A 12,092-nucleotide genomic window follows, 5' to 3' on the forward strand; every position below is an offset into this window, starting at 1 on the left:
TACTCTTTGTTATTTCTGGAGAATTTGAAAATGTTTCACCTTCAGTATACAACACATTCCTCTGAAAATTTTTCCACGGGTGAAGCTTTTCTGAATGAGAGAACTCTGAGAAAGACAGGCATGTCTTATAACCCAAGGCAGTCAAGGAATCTTGATCCCAGTATTGAGGGAAATTGTGGGACTTATTTCTATCTTTCAAGTTTTTCCATGCCCCTTTGTCTTTCTCACTCAAATCCCCTACTCCTTTTCTCCTTCTCAATCTCTCCCTCTCTCCCTTTATATCCTGTATCCATAGTTTGCTCTCTCTGTATTTTTTTCTCGATTCCCTCCAAGCAGTGCTTTATGTTACCAACTACTTTTCATATTTTGGTAAGTTAGGTCTACATAATAGTCACCCTTTATTTTTCCACAATTTATTCAACTATATATTATCCCAATTTTGTCTTGGCATTGATGTTGCCAACAATGAATTTGCTGCTGTGGGTCCTGATATTCATTTGCTGTATTTAGTTTGGTTTTCTAGTTGATCTGTTGGCTGTCTCTTTGTGCTGATGTATCATCAATTTGTGGAAAGATATAAGAAGGACAGAAGAGTGTTTTGCTTTGTGTGTATGCAAGAACAAAAGCCAGATTGATACAGATTCTGGGAACACTAGAAATTGTCTTCATCTGCATTGAAATTGGGGGCTGTGTGGTAATATGTTCCAAAAGAAACCCACCATGGGACAGGAAGTTCCATGTGAATTTCCAAGGAATTGTGTATGGGTGCTGGAGAAGAGGAAGGGAGAGGAAGGGAGAATTTTCTAGGGAGATTTATCTGCTTTTGTGTCATTTGTCAAGACTACAACAGGAGAGAAAATGCTGAGGTCATATGGTTGAGAGAAGGCAGCCTATTGCTAGTGGTTGTTTCTGGAGCAAATGCTCCTGGTGTGGTAGAACATGCTATAATTCATGAAACTAAGGATCCCATGGATGCAAGTGTGTGTGGGGAAACACCTGTCCCCTGGCGATCACAATGCTTTCACAAGGGAATGCAGGATCCTGAGGCTATTTTCATTCTTTTTCAACAACACAAGACATGAACACCAATAGGACTGGGCTCCTCATTATGCAGGCCTCCATGGACTAATTGTGACACATTCACAGCATGAGGCACATAACCTTGGTGTCTAGAACTGGTCACACATTTTGCAAGGAGTGCCAGCAGGGGTTCCCTCAGAAAGGGTATGGTGGTGTCAGCACCACATTGAAAATATCATTTTCTACCCACCAGAAATTCATTCAGCATTTGGCAGTGGTATGTTTGCATTGTTATATTTGTGTTTGGTTTCCTTCCACTTATATTCTGATGGTTTGAGCTGATATGCCCATGATGTAGGAGAGACTGCTGTGTTTTGTGAAAATACAAACAGCTATAGCAGTCATGCATAAATCCATCATTGGGTTAGCACTCACCGATAGGCTGAAGGCTGGTGTCATTGAATAATTTGATGTCATTATACACTAGGCACTTCCTTCCATTTCCTTTGCAAGGGAATCTTGGGGAAATTGCTGAATTGGGCCCCAGAAGATTATCATTATTACTCCTCTATTAGGCATATGTTGAGAACCCAAGTTCCCCATTCCCCTTGTCTTCCAGTCTAAAGATATAATTTCAAAACTTTTGAGCAGAGACATCCCCTGTGTGGGTGAAATTCCACAGGGCCAAAGGAAACCATGCAGGCTGAGAGGGCACCATTGATCTGCATCCCTTTGGAATCATCCCAGAGATCTCCACCATAGGCACTTGGTAATCATGCTGGTACTTGACTTGGGTTGCCCTGGCATGGTCCACTATTCACTGCAGGCATCTATACCCATCTGCCATGTTGGAGTGCTTTTCTCAACAGATGTGCATAACAAGGAGTACAATTTATTGATGTAGATATATGTTAGTAACAAATTCAGACATTGTGTGTGAATTGAGCCATGTTTTAAACAACTAGGTTTAGCTCTCTGTCTTCTTTACCATTTTCTGTCTTCATTCTCTCTAGTTTCTTTCTCTAACTGTATATATCTCTCAAGAATTCTATCCTCTATAATGCAATGCTTGGTGCTAAGTTTCTGTATATTCTATATGCACATATTTTGTGCTACCCATCATTTTCTTATCACCATTTTGTCTATTTATCAATTTGTATTTCTCTCTCTCAGCTTTACATTTTGGAAGATTGTGAAGCCATCAAAAATGCTTTTCTACTTCTGAAGACTCAGTAGAAACCTTAGAACATGGTTTATCTGTGGTTGAAGATATAATATAGTAAAATATCTAGGGGAATTTGCAGAATATTTTTTTACCAGGTGTAATCATAGATCTGTAGTCCTAGTCCTATCTGAAATATTAGAAATTTTTTTATACTGAGGAAAAATATTTAGGCACGCATTGCCCAGTGGAGCAGGAGAGCCTGAGGAAAGTTCAATCCCCAAAAATAAAGCTGTCTTTGACTGTTTCAGAAAAAAGAAAGTGCTGAAAAGAACTTGAAATAACACACATTCCTGTGAGACATTTAGAGTGGTGCTTAAAAATGTGTGGAATGCAGAAAGCTGTGAAACAACATGTGCCCAATATGGAAAACTGTGAAAACAAGTGTTGGGAATGTAGAAATGTGTGAATCCTACAGATCAGAGTTCAGTAGGTCTGGAATATGGCAATGTCTGAACAAGAGACAGTCTACTGTGTTTGCTTGAAGACCATAGTGGCTGTATACAAAAGGCCTGGGAAACTCTGAGCTGGCCTATCATCTTAAAGGGCTTTAGGTTCCTCTACTTCCTTCCAGGTCTTCAAATTTGATGGGAATTTTAAATGACCCTTATATCTCTGCATTTGTGTGACGTATGGTCTCTGGTGTCCTTGGCCTAGATAAGCTCTTGGTTTCCAGTGACCACATTGCTGTGCAGCTGTTTGACAACCACATGTGTAGGCTCTACACTTTCTTGATGAGAGCCCTGTGTTTTGGGGATGGGAAAATTCCAGCAACACCACTGATTTCCATAAATCGGAGTGAGACCTCCTTAACTTTTATAAGACCCCTGTCTCCAGGGAGAGCACAGTTGGCCAGCATTTTTTCCTGCCATCCTGTAGGTTCTTGAACCTTGGGTTCCTCCAACACATCCTGCCCATCCAGCGGTATGTTGACATATATATCTGGGATGGGGGTTGCATCACCCAAAGGCATTGATGACTTTATGATTGTTCAGCCTGCATATACATAGAAATGTCCTTCAAGATGGCATGTTCAGAAAATGGCTTGGCATTTTGCTTAAATGGTAGAGACTCACCCTAGAATATCAATGTTTCTCCATAAACGTAGTATTTCCCCTCTGGGCTGGAAATTGATGTTGTTTCTTCCAACAGTGATGCCCATGAAGATATCACATCAACTGATCAAATATCCTAATAAGACTTCTCAGAGAATATACCATCCTTTTCTGCTGGCCAACTTTATTATACATCTTTATTTTCATCATTTCACTTGACTCAATTTGGAATTTAGATTAGGAGTAGCCATTGAATAGTTGTCTCTTCAATTGTCTTTACAAACAACAAATATTGATGTCTACCTGTGTGTTTTTCCTTGTTTCTTTCTTTCTTTTGTTATTTTTTCCTTTTATACTTGTTTTTTTTTTCTTGAGCATTTGAAATCATTTCATGTTGAGTATACAAGCCATTCCTGTGAAGTGTTTTCCACAGGTGAGACACTTCTGAATGAGAGATCTCTGAGCAAGCCAGGCATTTCCTATAACCCAAGGCAGTCAAGGAATCTTAATCCTAGTACTGAGCGAGATTGTGGATCTTATTTCTATCGTTCAAGTATTTCCACCTCCCTTTGTTTTTTTCACTCAAATCCCCTACCCCCTTTCTCTTTCTCAATCTGACTCTCCATTTATATCCGGTATTCATATATTTCTCTTTTTGTATTTTTTCCTTGGCTCCCTCCAAACTGTGCCTTATGTTATCAAATTCTTTTCTTATTTTTGGGAGTTAGGTGTATATGTTTGTCACCCACGACTTTTTCCACAATATAGTCGACTATGCAATATCCTGATTTTGTCTTGGCATTGATGTTCTTAATGCTGTTTTTGCTGCAGTGGGTCCTGATTTGCACTTTCTCTGTTTAGTTTGGTTTTCTAGTTGATCTGTTGGATGTCTCTTTGTCCTTGTGTATCATCAATATGCAGAAAGTTTTAAGAAGTTGTAAGAAGTACAGAGGAGTATTTTTTTAATTTGTATATAAAAAAAAGCAAGAGTAACACGATTCCAAGAACACTAGAAATTGTCTTAGTCTGCATTAAGATTGGGGGCTGTGAAGTAAGATATTCAAAAGGAACCCCACCATGGGATAATAAGTTCCATGTGACTTTCCAAGGAATTATGCATGAGTGCTTGAGAGGAGGAAGGGAGAATATTCTAGTGGGATTTGTCTGCTTTTGTGTCAATTGCCAGGTCTGAAACAGGAGAGCCAATACTGAGGCCTTATGGTTGATAGAAGGAAACCTGTTTCTAGTGGGTATATCTGGAGGAAAGATTCATGGTTTTATAGAGCATGGTATAATTTACGAAACTAAGGATCCAATGGATGCAAGGATGTGCAGAGAACCACATGTCCCCTGGCCATCACAGCACTTTCATTTGGGAATGCATGACTTGAGGCATTTTCCCATCCTTTTTCAATAACACAAGGACAGGAACACAGATAGGACTGGTGTCCTGGTGATGCAGGCCTCAAAGGATTAATTGTGACACATTAACCATGTGAAGCAGTATAACCATTGTGTCTAGAATTGGTTACATATTTTGCAATTAGTACTTGTAGCAGTTCCAAGAGAAAGGGTACAGCTGTGTTAGCACCACTTAGAAGTTTTCATTTTCTATCAACTAGAAATTCATTCAGTATTTGGCAGTGATTTGTTTGCATTCTTATATTGTGTTTGGTTTCTTTACACTTACATTCCAATGGTTTGCGCTGATATGCTCAGGATGAAGGAAAGATTCCTGTGGTTTGCAGAAAATACACAGAGCTATAGCAGTCATGCATAAAGCCATCATTGGGTTAGCACTCCACAACAGGGTGAAGATGGGATTCATCCAATAATTTGATGCCCCTATACACTAGGGTCTTCCTTCCATTTCCTCAGCAAGAGAGTCTCAGGAAGGCTGGGGAATTGGGCCCCATAAGATAAACTTTACTTCTCCTCTCATAGGCATATTTGGAGCCCCCAAGTTCCCCATTCTGCCTGGCTTCCAGTTTACAGATATCATTTGAAAATATTTGAGCAGAGACATCCCTTGTCTGGGGGAATTTCCACAGAGACAAAGACACCAGCTAGGCTGTGAGGGCACCATTGGTCTACATCCCTGAAGAATCATCCCTGAGATCTCCCCTGTAGTTACTGGGGAATCCTTGTGGTACTTGACCTGCATTGCCCTGGCAGGGATCACATTCCACAGTAGGCCACTATACAATTCTGCCATGTTGGAATGCATTTCTCAACAGAGATGCATAACAGGGAGAACAATATATTGATATAGATTTAGGTTAATAACAAATTCAGATTTTGTGTGTGAATAGAGCCAAGTTTTAGACCACTTGGTTTAGCTCTTTCTCTTCTTTCATATTTTCTGTCATCCATTTCCTGAGCTTCTTTCTTTATCTATGCATTTCTCTCAAGAATTATATTCTCTTCAATGCAAGTTTTGGTGCTAACATCATGTATATTATATATATTCATTAATTTTTCTATTTATCTATCACTTACCATTCATTTTTCTATTTATCACTTTCCCATTCACTCCCAGGGTTTTATTTTTTGGAGGATTGGGAATGAATCTAAAATCATTTTATATTTCTGGAGACTCAGAAGAATCACTGGACAATGCTTTTATCTGTAGTTGAAGATGTGATATAGTATAATATCTTAGGAAAATTGCAGAATTATTTTATACCAGGTGTAATAATAGATCAGTAGTCCTAATCTTATCTGAAATATTAGCAATTTTATTTACAACGAGGAAAAATAATTAGGCATCCATTGCCCACTTGAGAATGAGAGCCTGAGGAATGGTCAACCCCAAATTATGAAGTTGTCTTTGATGATTTGAGGAAAAAAACGGGTTAAACGAACTTGCAAAACCCACATTCCTGAAAGAAAATTAAAGTAGAGCGTATGATTGTCTGGAATGCAGAATCGTGTGAAACATTCTGTGCCCAATATGGAAAACTGTGAAAAAAGAAGTTTGGAGTGTGCAAATGTGTGACTCCTACAGAGCAGAGCACAGCATGTCTGGAATGTGGCAAGGTCTGGACTAGATAGTCAGTCTACTTGGCTTGTGAAGACCATAGTGGCTGCATTCAAATAGCCTGGATAGATTTAAGCTTGCCTGTAATTTCACAGTGGCTTAGGTTCCTCTACATCCTTCCAGGTCCTCAAAATTGAAGGGGATTTTAAATGCCTCTTGAAATCTCTGAAGGGTATTGAGGTTTTGTCTGTGGTATCCTTGGCCTAGAGAAGAACTTGGTTTCAAGTGACTGCACTGCAGTCCAGCTGTTTGACAATCGTGTGTGCAGGTTTCTTGATGAGAGCCCTGTGTTTTGGGGAATTGTGAAATTTCAGCAGCCCCACAGATTACTATAAATGGGATGGGGCTTCCTCAGCCCTTAAAGAGCCCTGTCTTAAGGGAGAGCACATGGGGCCAGGCTTCTCCCTACAATTCCACTAGTTCTCAAACCATGGATTACTCCACTGAGTCCTTCACATGCAGTGGTATGTTGACATCTGCATCTGGGCGTGGGGTTGCATCACCCAATGGCTCTGATGCCTTCATGCTTCTGCAGCCTGGATAGATATAGAAATGCACTTGATGATGGCATATTAAGATATTGGCTTGGCTTTTGACAGCAATCATTTTGCCTAAAGGAAACAGACTCACCTCAGAATAACAGTTTTCCCATAAACATGGTGTATTATCTCTAGGTTGGAAGTTAATGTTATATCATCCACCAGAGTTGTCCGTGCAGATATCACTCCTCCTGACCAAAAGTCCTGACGGTATTTCTCATAGAGCACAGTAACATTTTTTCCTGGCCAACATTTCTGGCCAACTGAATTTATTTTCACAAAATCAATTGACACATTGTAGGACTTAGAATAGGAGTATTCATTGAATAGGATACATTGTAGGATTTAGAATAGGCGCATCCACTCGAATTGTGGTCTCTTCCACTGGATGAAACAACAAATATGAATATACACCTGTGGGTATATACACTTGTTTATTTCTGTATTGTTTTTGGTGATCGTTTCCTTTGTATTCTTGGTAATTTCTGAAGCACTTTGAATAGAATTCATCATGAGTATACAACACATTCTTGTGTACTCACTTCCAAAGTTGAGGCATTTTTGTATGACAGAACGCAATCCTGGGGAGTCGAGGAATCCTGATCCAGGAACTGAGAAAAATTATGGATCTTATTTCCATCATTAAAGGTTTTCAATCTCCCTTGGTTGTTCTCAATGAAAATTCCTGCTGCATTTTAATCGCTCAATTTCTCTCTCTCTCACTTCCACTGTGTCCATGTTTTACTCACTTTGTATTTTTTTCTTTGTTCCTTGAAAACCAACTTACATCACCAAATAATTTCCCTATTTTGCAAGTCATGTCTACATGAATGGCACCGTTGACTTTGTACACTATGGCCTCGACAGTGTAATATGCAGTCTTGGTCTTGATGTTGAAGTTGACATCACTGCATTTGCTGAGGTGCGTCCTGATGGACAGTTGCCAGGTTGAGTTGGATTTTCTAGTTGATCTGCTGGATGTCTCTTTGTCCTGATGTATCATAAATATCCGGGACGTTGGAAGCTCACCTGAAGAGAAGTTGGCTTTGCATGTATGCGGAAGCAAATGCCTGGGAGACACAGCCTCCAGGAAAACTGGAAATGGTCTTCGACAGCCTTTGCTTTCGGGGCTGTGGGGTAAGAGCTTCGCAAGAGGACCCGCCATGGGGCAGTCCGTTGCATGCGAATCACCAAGGACGTATTCCTGGGTGCCAGCCGGAGAGAAGGGAGCCCGATCCAGGGGGGATTCCTCTGCTTCTGTGTGCTTTGACAGGTCTTGACTAGGAGAGCCCACAATGAGGCCATGTGGCTGAGAGCAGGCAACATGTTGCTAGTGGGCATTTCGGGAGGAGAGGCTCCTGGTGGCATAGAGCGTGGCATAACTCAGGAAGCTATGGATTTCGTGGTTGCAAAGATATGCAAGGAACCACACGTCTTCAGGCCATCACAAACTTTTCCCTTGGGGTGGTGTGGACCCATGGCCCTTTCTTCCATTCTTCTCCACCAACACTAGGGCCTGAACAAAGCTAGGACTGGGGTCCTTTTTATTCAGGGCCCCTAGACTAATTGTTACACATTCATAGTACGAGGGAGCATAATCAGGGTGTTTCGAGCTGGTGAGCCATTTTGCAAGCAATACCAGCAGGCGTTGCTTCAGAAATGGTATTGTTGCATCAGAACCTCCTAGAAGTTTTCTTTTTCTACCCTCCAGAAATGCATTCAGTGTCTGTGGTTTTTTTGCATTGTTCTATTTGTGTTTGTTTCCCTACCATTTATTTTCTGATGGTTTGTGCTGAAGTGCCCTGGACGTAGGAGAAGCTACTGTGTTTTGCAAAAAGTACCCCCTTTTATAGCCATTGTGCTTACTCCCATCAATAATTTAGAACTCACCAGTAGGCTGAAGGCTGGTTTCTTCCAAAAATTTGATATCCGTATACACTAGGGTCTTCTTTCCATTTCCTTTGCCAGGGTGTCTTGGGAATTTCGGTGAATTGGGCCCAGAGAATGGACTTTACTCCTCCTCTCGTAGGCATCATTGGTGCCCCCAAGTTCCCCATTCCACTTGGCTTCCAGTGTACAGATATCTTTTTCAGAACATGTGAGCAAAGACAGCCCTTGACATTGGGAATCTCTACAGGTTAAAATGACACGCGAAAGGCCCAAAGGGCACCAGTGATCTGCAACCTGCTGAAACATTCCTGAGATCTCTGTCATAGGTCCTTGGGAATCCTGGTTGTAATTGACCTGGGTTGACCTGGCAAAGTCCACAATTCACTGCAGACCACTAAACACCTCTGCCACGTTGCAATGCTTTTCTCAAAATCGATACATTACTGGGTGTACAATATCTTGATATAGATATAAGTTCCTAAAAATTCAGACGTCGTGTGTGAATAGAGCCAAGTTTTATCCCAGTTCGTTTAGCTCCCTGTCATCTTTCCAATTTTCCGTCTTTCATTCTCCTTAACTTCTTTACCTATATATTTCTCTCAAGGTTTCTATCCTCTACAATGCAAGGCTTGGCTCTAGCCTCCTGCACCTTCTATATATTAATATACATTTTTATCTCTCTCTCTCATCATCAATTTCTCTCCTATTTACCAATTTTAATTCTCTATCTGGGTTTTATTTTTTGGATGATTGTTAACCAATCAAAAATTCTTTTCTACTTCTGGAGACTCAGAGGAAACACTGGACCCTGGTTTTTTCTATGGTTGAAGGTATACTTTAGCTTAATATATTAGGTTTTTTCTATGGTTGAAGGTATACTTTAGCTTAATATATTAGGAAATCTGCAGAATTTATTTTTTCCAGGTGTAATCATAGATCAGTGATCATATTCCTATCTGAAAAATTAGCAATTTTATTAATATGAGGAAAAATATTTAAGTACACATTGCTCAGTGGAGCAGGAGAGCCTGAGGAATGTTTGTGTGCAAATAATGAAGCTGTCTTTTAAGGTTTCAGAAAAAAAAAAAAAAACCAGGTGTTAAAACTAGAGAATCCCACATTCCTGAAAGAAAAGTAAAGCAGAGCACAAGAATATGTGGAATTCAGAAAGCTGTGAAACAATTTGTGCCCAATATGGAAAACTGTGAAAAGAACAGTTTGGAATGTGAAAATGCATGAATCTGACGGAACGGAGCACAATAGGTCTGCAATATGGCAAGGTCTGAACCAGAGTGTCAGTCTATGTGGCTTGCCCTGAAGAACATAGTGCCTGCATTCAAAAGGCCTGGGAAACTCTGAGCTGGGCTGCCATTTTAAAGGGACTTACTTTCTTTTACTTCCTCCCAGGTCTGCAAACTTGAGGGGAATTTTAAATGACTGATAGATCTCTGCATTTGCATAAAGTGTGGTCTGTGGAGTCCATGGTCTAGATAATCCCTTTGTTGCCAGGGCCCACAGAGTTGTCCAGCTGTTTGAGAACCATGTGTGCTGACTCTAAACTTTCTTGATGGGAGGCCTTATATTTTGGGGAAAGGGGATGTTCCAGCAACTCCTCTCATTTCCATAAATTGGGGCAGGGCCTCCTCAGCCTTTATAAGACCCATGTCTCCAGGGAGGGCAAAGCGGGCCAGCATTCTTCGTGTCATCCATTCGTTCTTGAGCGATGGATTCCTCCAGCACATGCTGCACATCCAGCAGTATGACAACATCTGCCTCTGGGCTGGGGGTTGAAATTCCCATGCATGTGCAGCTTACATAGATATATAAATGCCCTTTATGACACTGTGTTTTCCCCTCTGGTCTCTCTTACCCAAGGGCTGTGGGGCATGAGGCTGTAGGATCTTCTACCCTGTATGCCTCCCTGCAGTGGGTACCCAGTGGCTTAGCTGGAACAACCCCACCCTGTTGGATCCATACCACATGTCAGGCATCCTCCCTCCTGGGTTGTGAGCCACTCTTGCCTGAGAGAAAATGGCACAGGTGGTGCTGTGCTGTTGAGCCTGAGGCAGGCTCTGCTGGCTCTCCCTCCCCACTACTCGTCTTTCCCTGGCTCTGCCAGGACTGATCAATGTGGTGATATGTCACTCTCCTTGGGCAGGCCTAAGCCACACCAGATGAGAGATGGCTGTTCATGGTGAACTGAGCCACTCTTCTATTTCTGTCTTTGGGCCCCTCACTGCTCCTCCCAACCTGCTGGTGGTGTGGGGGAAGGCAGGGGTGCAGCCTCCAGCCCAACACTTGATCTCCCACCTTGTGCCTTATGGTGTCACTGGGGGGTCTTGGGTTCTTTGACACAGCAGACACTCTTGCTTCTCCTCTTTGGCCTGTCCCTCTTGAGTGTTCCCTCCCCAAAGTAGGGGAAGCCTCCTTTGCTGCCATGCTGCTCATCCCCGGGGGTGCATGAGCATGCCTGGCCTGGCCCTCTGTGCTGCCCCTGGAATGCTCCAGATTGTCTGTCATGTGTCTAGCACTGGTGTTGTTTTTCTCTCCCAGCAGTGAGTCCCCTAGGGTCCCCACTGTGGTGGTGGGTCCCATGAGCAGCTTCCTCATGGAGGAGGTCAAGACAGTAAGGCAGATGAAGTCTTTGTTCCCTCTGGGGGGATTCAGGTGGGCGCATTGTCATAGGTCTCCTTCTCTATGTTCCAGTGGGGACAGACCTTGGCCCTTGAGCACACTCAGCATGCTTCTCCCTTGACCAGGAAGGCTGCATGCAGTCTTGAGAGTGACTGTGGAGGGCCAGTAGATGTGAAGAATGGTCCTGTCTGGCTTTTCTGAAATGTGTCCCTCCAGCCACGTAAAAGTCTGAAAGGCAAGCCTGGTGGCAGCACAGGCTCTTGTCCTCATGGCTCTGACCATGGACACTCACATTGGCCGTGTACTTTACACATACTGCAGATCCCCCTGTGACTTCCACTCTTTGAGAGTGTGTTCCCAACCCCCCCACCCCTTGGGTCCCTAAGGGGAAAAGAGATGGTGTGTGGGACACGAGGCCCCCTCAGTGAAAAAGCGTTCTCTAGTGATGTGAGAGGGTACCTTGTGGTACCAGATGGTGCCCCAGCCACTGCCCCTGTGAAGTTTTCAAGCAGTAGCTGCTGGGGCTACTTGCCACAGCTTGTGGGCAAAAGCTGCCCTCCCGTGAGGGGTGTGCTGGCCCCGCAGTGGGGTCCAGCATTGCTCTTTTGCCTAACATGGCCCGCACCTCCTCCCTCTGAGATGGGGGAGGGTCACACTGAGCCAGGCTGTGTTGGCATCCATCGTTGGGCTCT

The sequence above is a fragment of the Sus scrofa genome, chromosome 10 (assembly GCF_054392235.1).
Source record: "Sus scrofa isolate SSC_HxYL_T2T_F1_AM1 chromosome 10, Sscrofa_HxYL_maternal_Yorkshire_Landrace_v2.0, whole genome shotgun sequence".
Lineage (NCBI taxonomy): Eukaryota > Metazoa > Chordata > Mammalia > Artiodactyla > Suidae > Sus > Sus scrofa.